Source organism: Priapulus caudatus, unplaced genomic scaffold (assembly GCF_000485595.1).
Source record: "Priapulus caudatus unplaced genomic scaffold, Priapulus_caudatus-5.0.1 Scaffold2814, whole genome shotgun sequence".
Classification (NCBI taxonomy): Eukaryota; Metazoa; Priapulida; class Priapulimorpha; order Priapulimorphida; family Priapulidae; genus Priapulus; species Priapulus caudatus.
Window position 1 is genome coordinate 3949 of NW_014579875.1, and position 11696 is coordinate 15644.

An 11696-nucleotide genomic window follows, 5' to 3' on the forward strand; every position below is an offset into this window, starting at 1 on the left:
GGGCAGACCCTACAATGAGACGGGTGATGCAACTTCTGCAGAAGTGTGAGGCTCGGCCTCCGTTCTCAGAACTTGCAGCTGAGTCACTAGAAGCCAGACGATATTGGGAGGTGTGGGACCGCCTGGAACTCCGGAGAGGATTGCTGTTCCAGGTGTGGGTTCCAACATACGTCCAGGAGTCTTCCATACTGCAGTTGGTGGCGCCGCCAATCATCCGTCGGGAGTTGTTGAATGCTCTCCACGGTGGTCGCATTACGGCGCACCTAGGCATTCTAAAGACGTTGTCTCGAATTCGGCAACGATTTACGTGGCCGGGTATTCGCACAGACGTCCAACGCTGGTGTCGGCATTGCGATACGTGTGCTCAACGGGAAACCGGGTGAAGTAAGCAGGCCAAGCTGCAGCTGCAAGCAGTTGGCGCACCTTGGGAGAGGATTGCGGTCGATTTTCTCGGACCCCTCCCAGTGACAGAGGCAGGAAATCGGTACATTCTCGTGGCCTGTGATTATTTCACGAAATGGGCAGAGGCGTACGCACTTCCTGACCAAACTGCTCAGACTACGGCCGACTGCCTGGTCTCGCCGTTGCTTGCTCGATTTGGCTGCCCACGTCAGCTCCACTCCGACCAGGGTCGTAATTTCGAGTCCAAGCTCTTTGCCGGAGTATGTACACTCCTGGGTATCGAGAAGACTCGGACGACCCCGTACCATCCACAATCCGACGGACTGGTTGAACGTTTCAACAGAACCTTGTTGGACATGGTGGCAAAGGTGGGGTGTGAGCAGAAGAATGACTGGGACCAACATCTTCCTTATGTAATGGCAGCCTACAGAGGTACAGTCCAAGAGAGTACGGGGGTAAGTCCAAACCTCATGATGTTTGGTCGTGAGGTTAGCTTGCCGGTAGAACTCATGTTTGACCGACTCCCAGGTCCGGAGGCACCGGATTGTTCTGTAGAATACGTTGAATGGGTGAGAATGGCTACCCGCGCCGCGCATCGGCGTGCCCGCGAGATACTTCTAAGGGCGGCGGAAAGACAGAAATGCAACTACGACAAGGCCGTCGTGTGTGCGCATTTGCTGCTTGGTACCTGGGTCTGGCGATATTGCCCTCCTGAAGCTGGAAAGCTTGGGAATCCGTGGCAGGGTCCTCTCCTGGTAGTCAGAGAGTGTAGTACCTTACGCTGGATCCAGGAAAATGACGAACCCTGCGTAGTCTTGATCGATGACCTGAAACCTTACTTTGGAGGAAACACGCCCGCAGTTTGGTGCATCCCGGACCTGGTCCCGGATAAAGCTACCTCTGTGGATCGCTCAGTAACCAAGGGAAGGGAAGATGGTGTTGGGGACATACCCGACTCGGGTAGGGTGAGCATTAACCCCGAAATATCCTGTTAGTGTAGCGTGTGGAACTGTCGACCGGGTACCAGTCTATATTATTCCTGGCTAGCTAAGCCTCGAATCTTGTGTAACTCGTGTGAACGCGTTTTAACCGAACTTAGCACCAACTAAGTACGGTACCAGCTAGGCCGTGTATACGTGTGAGCGCAGCTTAAGTACGGTACCAGCTAGGCCGTGTATACGTGTGAACGCAGCTTCAGGGCCCGCGTTTCCTGTCGCCATAGCAACAATAGATGGTTCACTAACTAACTTCAATTACTTATCTGAGTTTATTTGACTAACGACTATAAATGTGCGTTATATCTCACTTGAAACTTACTAGTAAATACATAATTATATACTTACACATACATAGGCACGCCCACAAACACGCGCAGGCACACACGCGTGCGCACACACATGTACACATATATACACGTAAACACGCACACTCGGGCGCACTTAGTACATAGTACATAATGTATATATATATTCAATCTATTCGCGAAATGGCCGCCTCCGGCGGCCATATTCGCTCGTTACGCTGATGAGACTACGATGATTTCTCTAAATCCCGGCCCGATTCGTAGTAATCTTTTGGTAAAATATTGACTTGATACGAAGAAAATAATACAAGGATCCTGTTACTAACATAAAATTTTCTGGCCCGGTATATTCATTTCTATATAAAAAATTTGTGCACACCTTCTAATCCATTGTTTTTCTTTTTAAATTAAGGCTAATATAATATAATAAGAACCTGCTTAATACGATCATTTTTCTTTGGCCCGTCACTTTCGTACTAACGGGGTGCGACTGTAATAATGAATAGTAGTAATTAAATGAGGAGTTTATGCTTTGCAGTAATTGTATCTATTTGTGAACAATTAAACGCTACTAAAGTTCTTAATTATACATATAAACCTATATAAAATCCCTTGTACACACCTTGTAATCCACAATCAATAATTTTTTCTTTGTTAATTCGGGCTAATATACGTTGAAGTGGTTAATACGAAACCCGCTTAATACAACTATTTTTCTTTGGCCCGTCAGTTTACTACTAACGGGGTTTGACTGTAGTAAATGTAGGCAAACGCTTCGTAGTAATGGTTTATATCCTACGCACGTAGTGTAGCGGAACATATGGTTTTCGCGCCGTTTGTGTGTGTGTGTGTGTGTGTGTGTGTGTGTGTGTGTGTGTGTGTGTGTGTGTGCGTGCGTGCGCGCGCATGTGTGTTTGTGTATGTGCGTGTGTGTGTGTGTGTGNTACTACTACTACTACTACTACTACTGCTACTACTACTACTACTACTACTACTGCTACTACTACTACTACTACTACTACTACTACTACTACTACAACTACTACTACTACTACTACTACTACTACTACTACTACTACTACTACTACTACTACTACAACTACTACTACTACAACTACTACTACTACTACTACGACGACGACGCAGTAGAGGTGGGGACTGGTGTGGGCACTGGTGTGAGAACTGGTGTGAGCACTGGTGTTTCTCTCCAGGTGCTGCGAGATACACAACGCGAGGATCAGCGAGTGGTAAGATAAACGATCACGCTCTTCACTCCTGGACTCACCCTCTGCCCGGTGCTTACTGACGGCTTGACCGTTTCTGCACGCTGGCATGCTGAGTCTTCGAGTCGTATTGCTTGTTACTGTGTGATTACTGTTTCTGTTTCTGGGCATTCAGCCCAAGTTTGTGTAGTATTTATGGCCACCGGCCTGTTGGTCGGCAGGCCAATAAAAGCACCGGCGTTCCCGGTTTGAACACTTAACTTGGTACTGTTGTCTTCGGTACCTGCTCGAGTCTGCGTGTGAATCTACGATCGTACCTGTGGCACTTTGAGGCCGTGACTGGCTCAAACGTCACAGTGGTGCCGTGACCAGGATTCACACAAAGAGCGAGCAGGAAGACAGCCCATGTGCTGGTGGATTCTAGACAGCAGTAACTTTACTTCCGGCAGGGTCGTGTTGGCTTGTGCTCTAAGCAAATGCCACTCGCTACCAGGTCCGGGCCAGTAGGCAGGCGTGCGGCTGGTGCCACGCGGCGGCACCCGGCTGTGGTTGCAGGAGGTGTGAGGACCCCTAGTGTTGCAGTGGCTGAGCGTACGTCCGCTGCCACTGCACCGAAACGTCCTGCACTGAAAAATACACGTCGCAGTGTCCCATTTCCAACGAGGGATGATGTCCTTGGCGTCTGCTTGCCAGTAGATAGTTCTACCTGACAGGAGATAAGTGCCAAGGCCCCTCAAGTTTCGGCGGCAGATCGGGCTCATCGGAATTGGGATGGCGGAGTAACTGCGGGTCTGGGGCTGATGGATGCATCGCCCGACCATTATGTGGGAAGCCAGCCTGAAACTATGGGTTTTCCGGTCGTGAGCCATGAGTCCCATGCTCATCGCTCAGCGATGGTACATGGTATCTCCCCATTCGAGGCTGTCCCAAGACGGCCGGACGTCAGTGGGAGTGGACGGTGGAAGGCTGAGTCGCTCGCCCCACCGTGCCCCAGCACGTCTACCCCGTGGGCAAGTCTAACAGGTGGAGCAGCGAATCGCCCTGACGAGGGGCGACGGGGGTATCAACCCGTTAACCCGGTCTTCGGCAGGGGGCCGGAAATGTTTAGCTGGGACCGCGAAGGTCTGCTTGGTCATACCAAGCCGCAAACCCCGATGAGGTTGCGCACATTCTCTGGACAAGAGTCCGAGCCGTTAGACGCGTTTTTCTGGCATTTTGACGTCGTAGCACGTCACAATGGCTGGACTGCTGCGGAGCGAGCAGCGCATCTGGCTGGTGCCCGGGACTACCCGGCGTCTGCCGTTTTGTACGAATGTACGGGTAAGTCCTTTGAGGAAGAGATTCGCTGGGCGTTGACGGCTAGGCTGCAGCCTCCTGGCTCCGAACTCGACCGACGGCTCTGGCTCGATGAGCGGATAAAGCAGCCGACAGAGAGCTGGACTGAATTCGCACGAGAGTTAGAACAGCTGGTCGGTAAGGTTGAGCTCGGACTCTTTCGATTAAAGTGCAGCAGACGTGCACGCTGGCTGGTGCTCCGTGCGATTACAGACGCAGCCCAGAAAATTTACGTAATGGACAGAGATGATGGTACGGCGGAATGCGCAGCGCGGGCCGCTGATCAGTACGAGTTCATTACGAGGTCAACTCGGGGATCCGTTCCTCGTAAACCAGAAGCTCGCCTGGTGGCCACCACACAGGCGCCGATCGGGGGTGATCTCTTTCAGCCTGGGAAGGTACAAATCCCATCCGAGGGCGCAGTAATAAAATCTTCGGAGTCCCGGCTGCTAGCTGCGGCTTTGGAGCAAATTACTACCTTAATACAGGCACTGATGGCGGGGGACGCTAAATGCGCACCGCATAGGGCCAGTGGAAAAGTTTGGCTAAATTCACGGGCAGATGGCCAAGCGGTGCAGTGGTTCCGTTGTCGCAGACACGGGCATATCTCACGCCACTGCCCTACCCGTACCGGTGAACTGGAGCCAGAGGCTCCGTCGTACTCTCGCGGGGGTCAGCCACGCCGTTGGACCCGGTTCTTGGATAAGGACTCGGGAAACGGGTAGTGGCCAGCCCATGTGGACCCCCGCATCCAGTACGCGGTTGTTCCGGGCTACGGCCTGCCCAGGTGACGAGCTGTGAGCTCCGACTTCGGCCGCGGGCTGCCTGGCAGCTTCCGGTGGAACTCTGCGGCCAAGTGATTGACTTCACTGTGGACACTGGCGCGAAAATTTCGCTACTGGATCGGGCAACCTACCTCTCGTTACCCCCGTGTAGGCCTGGCCTGCAGGAAGTGGAGACGACGTTGGTAGCTGCTCAAGAAAATGATATCCCTGCGGTGGGGGGACTGTGCACGGACATGGCCATTTACGGCAGGCAGTATACCCACAACTTGCTTGTTGTGGAATCGAGTCTTCGCGGAGGGTTGCTCGGACTGGACTTCATGCGTGACCGAGGGTGTCAGCTTGATGTAACCAGAGGACATCTGACCATTGACGATGTCCTGCACGTGCTGCATGAGAAGAATGGGTTGCAAAGGCGGGTGCTGCATGCAGCATGCCGCACGGTACTTGCTCCGAACCACGGTACTGTGGTAATGGGTAAGTTTGCCAAGGATCTCTGGCCCAAAGACATGCTAGCAGTGGCTGAGCCAACTACAAAATTTCAAAAGAGTTACGGAAGAAGTGGAGCTCTCATGGCCCGATGTCTGGGTGGAACCACGGGCATGACGTCCTCTCTGTCTGTCGTGAAAACTCGAGAGATGCGAGCTGGTCATCAACGCTGGTACCGAGCTAGCGTGGCTAGAACCGGTTACGCAGGTTGCGCTGGCAGAAATCCGAGAGAACTCAGAAGTTGAGGTTAATAGCAAACCGACTGAGGTCCCGGGTCATCTTCAACCTCTGTTGGACGGGGTGGATAAAGCTCTGACCCACAAACAAGAATGGCTGTAGCAGAGATGCTCTGCCGGTATGGCTCTTTGTTCACCGCTCCTGGTGAGAGGTTGGGTCATACTGGTCTCGTGCAGCATACAATTAATACGGGTACGCACCCCCTATTAAGCAAGCCCCGAGACGCTGTGCATTGACGAAACAGGAGGTGATGAACAGGGAGGTCGAGAAAATGCTTCGATATGACATGATACGTCCGAGTAATAGCCCGTGGGCGTCCCCTTTCGTGCTAGTCACGAAGAAGGATGGCAGCACCCGGTTCTGTGTAGACTACCGCTGTGTGAATGAGGTTACCATCAAGGATGCGTACCCTCTTCCAAGGATCGACGATACATTGGATTCCCTGGCCGGTGCCCAGTGGTTTTCCACAATCGATCTGACGAGCGGGTATTGGCAGGTCGAGATGGACTCAAAGGATGCTTCCAAAACGGCGTTTAGTACCCGTCAGGGCATGTTTGAATTCAAGGTCATGCCGTTTGGATTATGCAACAGTCCAGCAACCTTTGAGCGGTTGATGGAGCTGGTCCTTCGAGGATTGCAATGGACGGAGTGTTTGGTCTACCTCGATAATGTGATCATTTTCGGTCAGTCATTTCAGAAGGCGTTAGCCAACCTCCACCATGTGTTTGACCAATTGGCAAATGCTGGCTTAAAGCTCAAACCGACAAAGTGCTTGCTATTCCGGAAAAGTGCCTCGTATCTCGGACACGTTGTGACGGCCGGTGGCGTCCAGTGTGATCCAGAGAAGGTCAAGGTGGTAGGACAGTGGGAGGTGCCGCGATCTGTTGCGGACGTGCGGAGCTTCCTGGGATTCGCGAATTATTATCGGCGATTTATCTCAGGTTTTGCTACTACCGCGCACCCACTGACGCAGCTTACCCGGAAAGGTGTCGGTTTTCGGTGGTCAGAGGAATGTGAGGAGGCCTTCAATACGTTAAAACGGCAACTCACCTCTGCTCCGGTACTTTCATATCCACAGGGAAATGGCGAGTTTATACTGGACACCAATGCTAGTGCATCAGCTATGGGCGCTGTGCTGTCTCAGGTCCAAGATGGAGATGAGAAGGTTATAGCCTATGCCAGTAAGACGTTCGGTCCAACTCAGCGACGGTATTGCACTACGAATCGTGAGTTGTTAGCTGTCGTAACGTTTGCCAAGCATTTCCGTCACTATCTGATTGGCCGGCCATTTTTGGTCCGAACAGATCACGCCTCCCTGACGTGGCTCCTTAACTTTAAGGAGCCGGAAGGCATGGTGGCTCGGTGGATTGCGTACTTAGGCACTTTCGACATGCGGATTGAACACCGTCCTGGTAAACTGCATGGCAACGCAGACGGCTTATCCCGGCCGCCGGGATGTCGTACGTGCAAGCGGCAGGATTGCCCGGATTGTCGCAGAGTTATACTGGCTCGCGTGAAAGCACAGAAGACGGCTCCAGGGCGTCCGGTGCGTACTCGGCGACAGCCAAAGGCTCGCGTGCCTTGTCCTGTGGAGCTCCGAGCTACGCTCTGTCAGTGGACAGATGCGCAGGTTCGGGAGTGGCAGCGGGCAGACCCTATAATGAGACGGGTGATGCAACTTCTGCAGAAGTGTGAGGCTCGGCTTCCGTTCTCAGAACTTGCAGCTGCGTCACTAGAAGCCAGACGATATTGGGAGGTCTGAAACCGCCTGGAACTCCGGAGAGGATTGCTGTTCTAGGTGTGGGTTTCAACATACGCCCAGGAGTCTTCCATACTGCAGTTGGTGGCGCCCACAATCATCCGTCGAGAGTTGTTGAATGCTTTCCACGGTGGTCGCATTGCGGCGCACCTATGCATTCGAAAAACGTTGTCTTGAATTCGGCAACGATTTACGTGGCCGGGTATTCGCACAGACGTCCAACGCTGGTGTCGGCAATGCGATACGTGCGCTCGACGGAAAACCGGGTGACGTAAGCAGGCCAAGCTGCAGCAGCAAGCAGTTGGCGCACCTTGGGAGAGGATTGCGGTCGATTTTCTCGGACCCCTCCCAGTGACAGAGGCAGGAAATCGGTACATTCTCGTGGCCTGTGATTATTTCACGAAATGGGCAGAGGCGTACGCACTTCCTGCCCAAACTGCTCAGACTACGGCCGACTGCCTGGTCTCGCAGTTGTTTACTCGATTTGGCTGCTCACGTCAGCTCCACTCCGACCAGGGTAGTAATTTTGAGTCCAAGCTCTTTGCCGGAGTATGTACACTCATGGGTATCAAGAAGACTCGGACGACCCCGTACCATCCACAATCTGACGGGCTGGTTGAACGTTTCAACAGAACCTTGTTGGACATGTTGGCAAAGGTGGGGTGTGAGCAGAAGAATGACTGGGACCAACATCTTCCTTATGTAATGGCAGCCTACAGAGGTACAGCCCAAGAGAGTACGGGGGTAAGTCCAAACCTCATGATGTTTGGTCGTGAGGTTAGCTTGAACTCATGTCTGACCGACTCCCAGGTCCGGATGCACCTGATTGTCCTGTAGAATACGTTGAATGGGTGAGAATGGCTACCCGCGCCGCGCTTCGGCGTGCCCGCGAGATACTTCTAAGGGCAGCGGAAAGACAGAAACGTAACTACGACAAGACTGTCGTGTGTGCGCATTTGCCGCCTAGTACCTGGGTCTGGCGATATTACCCTCCTGAAGCTGGAAAGCTTGGGAATCCGTGGCAGGGTCCTCTCCTTGTAGTCCGAGAGTGTAGTACCTTACGCTGGATCCAGGAAAATGACGAACCCTGCGTAGTCTCGATCGATGACCTTACCTTGGAGGAAACACGCCCGCAGTTTGGTGCATCACGGACCTGGTCCCGGATAAAGCTACATCTGTGGATCGCTCAGTAACCAAGGGAAGGGAAGATGGTGTTGGGGACAAACCCGACTCGGGTATGGTGAGCATTAACCCCGAAATATCCGATATGCGGGCGGACAAAGACATGTCCAATACAGAAGAAAGGTTGGAAGATCTCGCAGCAGAACTTCCTGTGCAGCCTGATGACAATGGCAGGTTGCCTGTAGTAACTGCCGATGCGGCCTTGGCAGGCGTCGAACCAGCGAAGAGTACGGTGGTTATTCCCTCTTTGCATGATTCGCGTGGTGCCAGCCTTGAGCAGGTCTCGGACCCAGTCCGCAGGACTCGGAGAAGGCATGGGTTTATCTATGTTCCCCATGAGAGGCATTCAGGGAAGCGTATGGCGGGTGGTCCACGTCATTTCGGTTTTCCTGAGTGAGCACGCGGCGTGGTGTCAGGCCGGGCATCAAGAGCTTGCCCGCCACGGTTATTGGCAAAACCGTGCAGTCTGTGCCATAACATCACGTCAGACCGGGAATAGTTCCCGCCATAACTATTAACGTTATGCGGTCTGTGAGCAACATACCGCACGCTAGGCATAACTAGGTGTCACGGGTAGTTGGATGGTTTGGTCGGTTGCTGGAGAAGGAAGGGCGTTACCCTTTCCTTAGCCTCGGCTGGTTACGGACAGTAACCCCGAGAGCAGGCACGTAAGGCAATTCTCATCCACGCAAGTTGCACTCCACGGACGAGTCGGTCAGGTAGCCTTGTGTGTCAATCCTAGGGACACTGTAAGAAGGTTATTGCGACGTAATGCTTTCCGCACGTGAGAACGATTGAGCACAGGCACGGGTGAGGATCACACCTCTCCGTCGGTATACGACGCCGGTATATCAAGTAATGGTTGGCCTGACGCAGTCCTACAAGTACGAAGGTTGTTCCGTAAGGGGATTCAGGCGAAGTACTACCTTATCTCTGTTTGGGTAAAAGCAGTGGCGCCCCTTCCGTGTGAGTAAGCGCTCTTGGATAGAGACGTCTGAAACTCGGACACCCCCATTGCCAGCGTATTGGTTTGTTCGTGGCAAGGGTGAGAATGATCACTAACCTCCCACGTGGCAATTAGCGCGTGGTAGTGATTCATTGCATCAACAGTGAACGGTGGTAACGTGAAACACCCGCTCCGAGACGACGTGGCACCTCCATGCATAGGTACTCGGAGCAGGCATGTTCTTAAGGGGGTTCAGGCTAGGCTCGCGGGAGTGTTTCTCCGGAGCTATGGTCGCCCCGTTAAAAGAAATGCCCCAGCGTGGAATTGGTTGCTACCGTATAAGCTTGGCCGGTGCTCACCCGCGACCAAGTATGGCGGACTCAGAAAATCTCCTCGATTCAGTGCTGCAGCTAGACGATCGATGCATGGAAACAGAGCCATGGGTAGGCTCACCGGTGTCTACCGGGCTGGAAATAGAACTCTCGGAGGAAGCAAAGATGACACGCGTGGCAGCAGCGGAGGGCTCTGCTAAGAAGGGGCGTGGCAGGAAGCGACGAGTCTCACCCCTGGGATCCGCGGCGAGGAGGAACCGGCGCTCGAGCCGGGACTGCTTTGCCGCCGAGGCGGACATACGCACATGGAAGTTGCCACCGCGTCTCATAAAGCAGCAGCCTCGGCCTCGCCTTGGGCTGAGGATGCAGATGTCGGCTGCGGAGCTTCGTGTCGCGGAGAGCATGATGGAGGCTCGGCTGCTAGACGATACGCGCGACCTAATCGCACTACGCGCTACTATACGGGAGAGAGCGTGTGCGGAATCTGAGTAGATAGGCATGGTAATAAAAACCGAATATGGTATCTTTTGTCTTTTCATATATTATGCATGTCTGTAGTATGTCGGTTGCTCCGGTATAAAGCGGCATGATATGCACTATGTGATCTAAATAATGTATATAATTCAGAAGCGCTATTCATAGTGTAAAGGCACATTGGCAGGGAAAAATGTAAACATTACAAACTTTCACATACCGGAGCTTGCTGATGTAGTTGGTGATGGTGGCTGTCTATTCACACTGGCTGCCGCATGTATGTATACACTACTGGTTATACTGTAATTCGGCGAGTTCACTGTAGGCAAATCCTTAGCCGTGTTCATGTGCATCCATGCGTCTCTTATGCTGCGGTTTATTTGACTGGAGTATTAATGATGGTGGATTAATGGTGAGCGGACAGGCTGCAGGTGGCGCCCTCCATCTACTAGCGCCTTTATTTTTGCAGCTATTTTCTTATATAAATTTCTGGGTCACGCCCCGGCCCAGCGTTGAACACTGGCCGCAGCGCTCACAACCCAAGGACCACGGCCGGAGCCGCTATCTATTCGCCCGTGCCGACAGGCGCAATTGCTACTATTTGAAGATTGGATATATGCGCTAGCATTGTGTCTCCATAGTGAGTTTCACGTGGTTAGGGCCCCGCCGGGGTTTAAACCCGTAATCTTTTTGGTACGGCTTCTTCGGTCTACTGAGGCGGCCACGGAGGACGTGTATAAACTTTATATATTTTGTGTATAGTGTAGTAGTTATTTGGAGATGTAATACGGTTGACCTATGCTGCGTCATGGGGTCATTTCGCGCTGCTCCTACACGTGTATTGTGCCGGTGCAATTGATATAAATGAATGTAATGAATTAAAATAAATAATGTAAAAGTAAATTTTAGTTTGCCCCGTGCTATGGTGTTTTGTTGTTACCAGTGGCGTCTAGTTTGACGTAGATGATTGACATTGTTGTAGGTTTCTGTCACGCGGGCTGGGGTTGCGTACGGTGTTGTTCGCGACGGGCGAGTCACCGCCTGTTGTTGCAAGCCGTCCGGGCCTCACTGCGATGCATTTTCAGTATTGTTCTTTTTGTGTTTGAATTGTATGAAGTCACGCGGGTTTTTTAGCATATTATTGGGCAGACCGCTTTTGTTGTAAACCCTCGTACGAGCCTTGCCGAGGCGGCAAGACTCGGAAAAAGGAAGGGGGATCACGTGACCCGCGT

The 11696-nt window shown here is 52.5% G+C and overlaps 1 long non-coding RNA gene across 1 annotated transcript; it reads left to right on the top strand.

The window, feature by feature from the left end:
- The first annotated feature begins 3837 nt into the window (after positions 1–3837).
- On the top strand, positions 3838–9454 carry LOC106819084. The gene is made up of 3 exons (XR_001395341.1): positions 3838–3869; positions 4395–4397; positions 9372–9454. It is a non-coding gene; the product is annotated as an uncharacterized LOC106819084 (long non-coding RNA).
- The last annotated feature ends 2242 nt before the right edge of the window (positions 9455–11696 follow it).